Source organism: Palaemon carinicauda, chromosome 37 (genome assembly GCF_036898095.1).
Source record: "Palaemon carinicauda isolate YSFRI2023 chromosome 37, ASM3689809v2, whole genome shotgun sequence".
Taxonomy (NCBI): Eukaryota; Metazoa; Arthropoda; class Malacostraca; order Decapoda; family Palaemonidae; genus Palaemon; species Palaemon carinicauda.
In genome coordinates this window covers 56,072,137-56,081,009 of record NC_090761.1, presented here as the reverse complement: position 1 = coordinate 56,081,009, position 8,873 = coordinate 56,072,137, and the positions used below count along the sequence as shown (strand labels likewise).

The 8,873-nt window shown below is 43.5% G+C and overlaps 1 protein-coding gene across 1 annotated transcript in view; it reads left to right on the top strand.

Annotated features, from left to right (window-relative positions):
- Window positions 1-8,873, top strand: part of LOC137629700 (S-phase kinase-associated protein 2-like) — a 59,308-nt gene that overhangs the window by 590 nt on the left and 49,845 nt on the right. The gene's annotated exons all lie outside the window — the stretch shown is intronic.

Sequence of the window (8,873 nt, the reverse complement as noted above, 5' to 3'; positions counted from 1 at the left end):
TGAGGTTATGGGAATTAAAGCTTTCTGTAGCCTTGAATTTTCGTATCAATATTAGGCTGTTTAAAAAAAAAAGTTTATTGGCAGGCCTAGCTGATGCCTTCGGTAAAGGCCCTGGGCCATCTTTAAATCTATTTCAAGGACATTTCAGGGCAATTTATTTCTTGCACAGTTATGGGTTTAATTTGAAATTTATACCAGAATATATATATATATATATATATATATATATATATATATATATATATATATATATATATATATATATATATGCTGGTACATTAAGTACATTATTTGACCTGTGTTTAGACTTGATCTTTCACGATGAATAATGAACAAAACTGTGTTTCATCTGTTGATTAAACAGTCAAAATAGTTTTGTTAATAAATTTGTATTTTCAAGATAAGTATTTAAATTTAACTGTATGTAAAGTCTTGTTTCGTCTTGATTTACTGCTAATGGTTAAGCTAGATTTATATTTTGCATTTCCTTTTTAAAAGATTTCCTGTCACTTGAAAACTAAGAAAATACATTTTTAAGAAAGTTTCTGCAATTGTAGTTCTTTGTACATTTTGACTTGTTACTTAACCCTTTTACCCCCAAAGGACGTACTGGTACGTTTCACAAAAGCCATCCCTTTTACCCCTATGGATGTACCAGTACGTCCTTGCAAAAAAATGCTATAAATATAATTTTTTCATATTTTCGATAATTTTTATAAATATAATTTTTTCATATTTTCGATAATTTTTTTTTAGAAAATTAAGGCATTTTCCAAGAGAATGAGACCAACCTGACCTCTCTATGACAAAAATTAAGGCTGTTAGAGCAATTTAAAAAAAAAAATACACCAAAATGTGCTGGGAATAAAATAACCCCCTGGGGGTTAAGGGTCGGAATTTCCAAATAGCCTGGGGGTAAAAAGGTTAATGACTTAATTTTTACTTCATATTCACAAGAAATTTCATCAGAAGTTAATTGTAAACTGATATACCAGATATCTTTTCATCAACACTAGCATTAATGCCTTCTATTTATCCCTACACTCACGGTCGTATTTTTTACATATAACTATGAGTAAAATTTGTTTTAAAGCTAAACATATAGAGTACTGTATTCCATAGCCTTCTATCGAGCATAGAAGACTTTTCTATCTCTCAAAAGAATAACTTCGCTTAGGTTAGGCTATCTATTTTGATCACAGTTGAGCTCATTTTACCAGATTATGAAAATAATTTACTGCCTAATTTAATCAAATACACTAATTTTCAATGTTTTAAATGTGTACAAAATTTTTAGAAAGTTGTCCTTGCTTTTGAACAAGAAATAATATCAGTGCTATCTAAGGGCAAGTGTGTGAGAGACATATTGATGTTCGCTGAACTAAAGTCGGCTTTATAATATAACGAAGGTGAATTTGACGTAGACTAAAAGAATCTAAAGCAGAGTACAATATACTGTTTTATGCATTGTAGTGTCTTTTTATTTGTTTATTTATTTTTTTGTTACTGTAACCTGTGATGAAAAGTACGTTGGAAAAGAGCCTGGCCGTGCTCATCCTTTTCGACCACCTCAGCCCGCTTTGTTTAGGAAGGTTGGAGGTGGGAAGAGGGGGGAATGGAAATGCTGAGATTGGTGTTCTCCCTCTCCTTCTGCTGAGAGTTGGGGTTTATTTGTCTCGCCAGTAGGTAATGAGGCAGAGAGACGGAGCCAAGTCTTGTCTAGTGAGTGTTCTTTGGTATGGCTACTTGCTACCCATTCTGGACCACCAGACTTCCCAATTATTGTTATTATTATTATTGCTAGCTAAGCTACAACCCTGGTTGGAAAAGCATTATGCTACAAGCCCAAGGGCTCCAGCGGGGAAAAATAGCCAAGTGAGGAAGGGAAACAAGGAAATAATAAACTACAAGAGAAGTAATAACAATCAAAATATTTTAAGATCATGAGCATTAACTTAGGAAGAGAAGCAAGATAGAATGCGTGCCCGAGTGTACGCTCAAGCAAGAGAACTCTAACCCTAAACAGTGAAAGACCATTGTACATAGGCTATGGCACTACCAAGGACTAGAAAACAATGGTTTGATTTTGAGTGTCCTCCTAGAAGAGCTGCTTACCATAGTTAAAGAGTCTCTTCTACCCCTACCAAGAGGAAAGTAGCAACTGAACAATTACATTACAATGGATAACCCCTTGAACAAAGAAGAATTGTTTGGTAATTTCAGTATTGTCAGATGTATGAGGACAGGAGAATGTGAAAAGAATAGGCCAGACTATTTGGTGTATGTGTAGGCAAAGAAAAAATGAGCCATAACCAGAGAGAGGGATCCAATGTAGTACTGTCTGGCCAGTCAAAGGATCCCAAAACCTTCTAGCGGTAGTATTTCAACAGGTGACTGGTGCCCTGGCCAACATACTACCTACTCCTGTTTCAATCAGTTTCGCAATGGAGTACCCAACATCGACGAAAGGCCTGGCCTTATGGGCAGAAGTGGATGTGATGTTGATGAAAACCGCACTTGAAATTGTTAGAGACAGATCTCTGGGCTTTTACAGTCGGCTCTTCCTGGTGGAAATGGCAAAATGGGCCTGGAGACAGGTCATCAATTTCTCTTAACTGAAAAAGTTTGTGCTACAAACAAGGTTCAGGATATAAGTAGTGCAGTCTGTGCTGTCTTCCATCAGAGAGGGAGACTTCCATGCTTTTAGTATAGCTGAAGCATGCATTTTTACAAGTGCCTGTTCATCAGACCTCTCAAAAGTACTTCTGCTCTGCCCTGTACCAGTTCAAGACTGTGCTTCAGACTGTATACGACTCTTCAGGTGTTTACTTGGGTATTGACCATGGTAGTTGCTTGTGCCCACTCACGAGGGATACGTTTTCTGATGTATCTCAACAATTCGTTGATCCTGGCCTCCTTGGAAAGGTAGATGCTTATGGATCGAGATCAGATTCTCGCATTTTGCCTTGATCTGGGGATTGTAAACTGGGAGAAATTAAATCTCATACGCAAGCAGAGGGTGAAGTACCTGGGAATGCTGATAGACTTGGCTGTAGTGAGTCTTCCCCATAAACAATCACTTGTCCCATACTAACATTTTCCGATATTTATGTGGATTATCTTTTGGCAAAGCTGGAAAGTAGCCATTAAACTAAAATGGCGAGATGGCAACCCTTCCTAACCACTTGAGTGGTAGGCAGGGGGTGGTTAGGGGTTACCCAGTGCACATGGGACAGATTGGATCTCGTCTATGGTAACATTTCAATTAAGTTGGAAATGAAATGTATAACTGGCTCTTCTCTTTTCATTCTTTTGCCCCACTGTTGGGGTCAGCGGTCGGAGCGTTACAAGCTGGTCGCACTAGAGGCTTGCAAGTTGTACTTAAAGGCACTGTTCTTTGTAACCAAAGCAGTATATCTCCGTATTCCCCATGCAACCTGGGGGATTGTGAATCTGATACCAACCCATTATGCTTATGTTATTATTATTATTATTTGCTCAGCTACAACCCTAGTCGGAAAAGCAGGATGCTATAACCCCAGGCGCCCCAACAGGGAAAATAGCCCCGTAAGGAAAGGAAACAAGGAAAAATTAAACTATAAAAACTTTAACAAAACAAGAGGAAGAGAAATTAGATAGAATAGTTTGCCTGAGTGTACCATCAAGCTGGAGAACTCTAACCCAAGAGTGGAAGACCATGGTACAGAGGCTATGGCTCTACTCAAGATTAGAGAGCAATGGTTTGGTTATGAAGTGTCCTCCTTGAAGAGCTGCTTACCATAACTAGAGAGTCTCTTCTACCCTTTCCAAGAGGAAAGTAAACTCTGTACAACAATTATAGTGTAATAGTCAACTCCTTGGGTGAAGAAGAATTGTTTGGTAATCTCAGTATTGTCAGGTGTATGAGGACAGAGGAGGATCTGTAAAGAATAGGCCAGACTATTCGTTATATGTGCAGGCAAAGGGAAAGTGAACCGTAACCAGAGAGAAGGATCCTGTACTGTCTTGCCAGTCAAAGAACCCCATAACTCTCCAGCGGTAGTATCTCGATAGGTGGCTGGTGCCCTGGCCAACCTACTACCTGATATTTTATTCTTACTGACGTCCCGTCCCTTTTAGGGGTTCGGCTTCTTTTTCCATGGTATGGTACAATGCATTGTTATACCCAGGGCCTATCAGTTTCTCGTCCTTATGATAAATAGATAGGGGATGATACTGTAGTATCCTTGATTTGCTTCCCCACAGATCAAGTCTGGAACACTTCCGGAGAAGTTACAGAACCTTCTAGTTTTGGTTCCAAGGGGACTTCCAACCCTCCAAGGAAAGAGAGTCCAGACTTAGCTACAAGTATACAATTTTGTATCTTCCATCTTCCTCTAGGAAATTGTAAGCAGTCTCTATCTTCTACCTCATGATTGGAAAATCCGATCTCATAGGAGGACGGAGACGCCGGAATATAGTCATGCATTGTCGGATAGGAGTCTACTTTGAGTCTCTCCTTGTGAGACACGTTTAACCTTCAAACCTTGTCATGCGAGGGAAGGTTCGCGATCAACCAGTTAGCCTCCCATATAGGATCAGCCCTCTTCAGGAAGACCTCTGCCTACTGACTGATTTTAAAGTCTCGAACTCCTGCAAGACATCTCCTTCCGCTTACCTCGGTCTATGATTTGAGTAATTGAAGGAATAACACAAAGGTCATATCCTATAAGGATATCCGTAGACTGTGTCATTACCCTGTAGAAACTTCCGTAGGTCCAACAAGACCGCATTAGTCCCAGTCGAGTTCGACCTCTGAAGAATTAGCTGGATCCCAGGTCCTTCGGCACGAGGGATTGTCCTTTTCTCGGTCCTCCACAAGACCTGAGCAAGTAACAGTCCTAGTTAAAAGACTGCCAGATGAAAATCTCTCCCAAGGAATAGATCTCCTCGTTCTTCTGGATTTGACGCTTCCTATAGAGGCATCAAAGAAAAGGGGAGGGAGGCCACATAAAGGACCATATGTCCTTAGGACTGTGATCAGAGCACGAATGATACCGTCTCTTAATCCCCTTAGTATGTACCTTCTTTCTTCGGAAAAGTTCCGGGGGAATAAGAGTGATTCGTTGGTTTCCCGTTCTCGGAAAAACACTTCCTGCTCCTACGTGGTCTCCCCTTCGGGGTATCCTGTCCACGGGTTTGGATTTTATAGACTCCACCCCTTCTGCTGAAGCATTCCTCCTACAGCGTCTTTTAGAGGTCTGCTTCGGGAAGAGGAATGAACATCGATGACAAGCTGTGATCTTTTTGGAGGAGAATTACTGATGTCTCCTGTTTGATTCCCTTTTTGCGAGCAATTTTCTCCGGGAAAGGAATAGAGGCTTCTCCCACTTCCATGCAGACTTATAGTCGGACTTGTCTCATTAAGGGACTCGACTGGAGCTTCGGTCTAACTTAGTCGGCAAGATGAGTCTTGCCGAAAAGACAGGTCACATACAGTGTCACGTTTACGACTCTGGAGACCCCATTACGGACTTCCTTTATGACTAGCTACTCCTTGGTGAGAGTCAAGTGAAATCTTTTTTCCTCTTTTCAAGAGTGCCATTCTAGTCATGCACTCAAAAATTGCCAACGAAGGAAATCACTCTCTAGGCTTAGGCGACAGAAGACCTTTGCTCGTCCATCAAGCATCTCCTCCAATAGTTGCTCTCCAGAGAGTTTGAACCGATTACTGGTATTGGCTTAATAGAGCCTTCTACAGGATGGGTGGCTCTAAACTGCAGATCTTCCCCTGATCCCAAAGATTGATCTTTCCCAGTGTGGCACTCAACCAAAAGAGAGACGTACCCCATGGGTCTCCCTCAATGTCTCTCGCTCACGGTGAGAAACCAAGTAACATCCTATTTTGTTCCGGGCAGGTTCAAGCCCTCCAACTGGCAACCTGGCGCTTTGTAATCAAGGCCGTAACACAGGTAATTACTTGAGGACATACCTCGGAAGGGTGATTACCTAGCCCCAAGGGTATAGCACACTGGGTCAGATACTCATCATTGTTTTTCTTTTTCACGCCATACCTCAGGAAAACAATGGAGTTTGCTCCTTAGGTTCAGCATGCCCCGCTAACCCTAGGAAGGTCAAAGGAGGTTGTAAGGATTTCGTCCATTACTGTGGTAGAGGTGCTATACCAGTCAAAGAATCCCTCTCCTCCTCCTTATAGAGATGACCCCGAGCTCTGAACATTCAAGCAGCTCCTTTGTGACATAAACCATGCTATGGTTAGGGTGGAAAGGTGTCTGATCTTCACCTCAACCTTCCTACATGTAAGACATGACCCACAGAAGACCCGATACATTTTCTCTATTGCTCCTGTGGTCCATAACGCTTTTGAGCAGTGCCTTTGTGACACAAACCATGCCATTGGTATGGGGGATACGTGTCTAATCTTCACCTCACCCTACCTACAAGACGTGACCCACAGAAGACCCGATACGTTTTCTCTATCACTCATGGTGGGGACACAATAAGTGGTTTAATAATACCTTGGGCTCCTTGCTCGACAAGTAGTGGAAGGTTGAAAGCATTGGCTACCCTGGGTAAGACTGGGATGAATGAAAGGTGCGTGGCTCTTTTACTTTCATCATCGTCCCCTTCTTTGAGGATCAGCACCATGGATCTCTTTGTAAAGCTGGCTTCAACCTCTGGAGGTAATAACCACTTCCCTTGTGTAACCATGTATGTTTTTCTTATACTCGTACACGTCTCCAATGCCTCCTGCGAGGTAGGCTTTGGGAAACTTCTTTTTATGTGTAGGGCTCCTATTGTATCAAGGAGCATCTTCTTACCTAGACGTTTTTATATCTCTCACAACTACTTTAGTTGCTCTGGCCGCTATCGTACTCGCTTGTATTGAAATGCAAGGTGCAAGATTTCCCTCAATTACAGTTTAATACTGTACTAGGGAAACCCGGGTCAATGACTAAGCCAGTAGTCAGACTTACCACCCTCCTAAGCGTGAGTCATCCAATGTACAGTATTGTAGATAGCAGAAAGTTTGTTAGTATGGGAACAAATGACATTCAGAGATTGTAATTTTTCAATATTAAACTTACCCGATAATCATGTAGCTGTCAACTCCGTTGCCCGACAGAATTCTATGGAGGGATACGCCAGCTATCACAATACTAGAAGGGGGTGTACTTACCAGCGCCACCTGTGGCCAGGTACTCAAGTACTTCTTGTTGACACCTCCTCAATTATTCCTCTGTCGTGCTTCCGGCAAGACGTTCTGGGATACGCTTATGATCTTCGAGTATTTTCACGGCTATTTGGTGAAGTATTCTCTCAGATTTCGGCTGTCGCTTTACTGGAAACCTTCTTATATTAGCTAGATAGCTTTTATATAGTCTCTGATTAACGGTTAACGATCTTTTGCTTGATTTTGGAACCCCCTTTGGCTAACTCTTTGGATTCAAGATGTCTGACATTTCGCAAGCCCCCTCCCATAGACGATGTAGGTCTTGCAATAGGCGTATTCCGAAGGCCTCGGTAGATCCTCACACCGCTTGTTCTGACTGTAGGGACAGGCCCTGTCAGTTAGAAAATCGATGTGAGGAATGCGCCGGACTTTCGGAACTGGAATTTGTCCGTCTTTTGAAATATTCAACTAAGTTAGAGAGAGGTAGAGTTAGGAGGAGTTCTTCTCACTCTTCACTTTTTTCCTCACCTCATGATCCCCTACCTTTTCCTACCCCTGTAGTGGCTACCCCCGAACCTACTATTTGCCCTCCGCCTGATATGTCTGTTGTTTTGCGTGCTATTCAGGCCTTAGGCAATAAAGTAGAGTCAGTGGTAAGTGATCATAAGTCTCTGATGGCCGAAGTCAAGGAACTTAAGGTCAAGAGTGCAGTGGGTGGAATTAGTGCCAGTGCTGTGACGAGTGCTAGTGTCAGTGCCAGTGTGGTGCGTGAGGATATTTCTGTGCGAGCCAGTCGTCCTCCCAGTCCGGGACCTCTTGCAAGCTCCCAAGCCCAGGGGAGAAGCAATGTCGAAGGGCATAAGGGTTCGGCAGGCCTTGTTAGGCGTACAGAAGTATCCTCGGTGGTTGCGGGCGTGTCTTCCAAAGACCGTCACTCCCACCTGCAGACGATTGAGCCCGTCTTTTTCTCGTCCGCTGATCAACTGTCAGGGAAGAAACGTTGGTCTCAGGTCTCGAGACCACTTAAACGCAGAGTCCAGTCCGCGAGTGCTCAGCCAGGTTGCAGTCATTGGCTCAGCTCTGACTCGCCGCAGTCATCTGTCGACTGCACTCCGCCCAAGAGGAGTAAGGTTCTGCCACAACAGAGCTCGACTGTTAAGGCTTTACCTCAGCCTACTGTAGTTTCTGCCGACCCCAAGTGGACTCTACTACAGTCCATGCAAGCACAGCTTTCGGACTTGATGCGTGAGTGTCGGGCTGAGAGTGTTGCGCCTCCGCCTCCGCCTACACTCCCTCCGCCTGCGCTCGCTCCGCCTGATCGCAGTACCACCTGCCAGGCGTACGATGTTGAGCCACGTTCTGAGTTTGCTGTTCCCAGTGGTGTTCAGCCTCCGCCTTCCTTAAGGCAACCTTTACAATGGGATCAGGAGGATTATACCTCTCTTCCTCCGCCTCCACTTGCTGCTCCACCAGTGATGCAACACTCGGTTGAGGTACAACAACCTCTCCCGTCCATGGGTCAGTCTCCTCAGCTCTCGCTGCAGCGAGCTCAACCCTCCACAAGGCAAGCACCACAACACCTTAGCCTTGCGCATCAGGAGCCTCAGCTTGCGAGACATTTACCTTGTTCTGCGCAGCCTCTACCTCATCGCGCTCCGCTCACACCACAGGAACAGGAACTTGCTACTCCGCTTCCGCC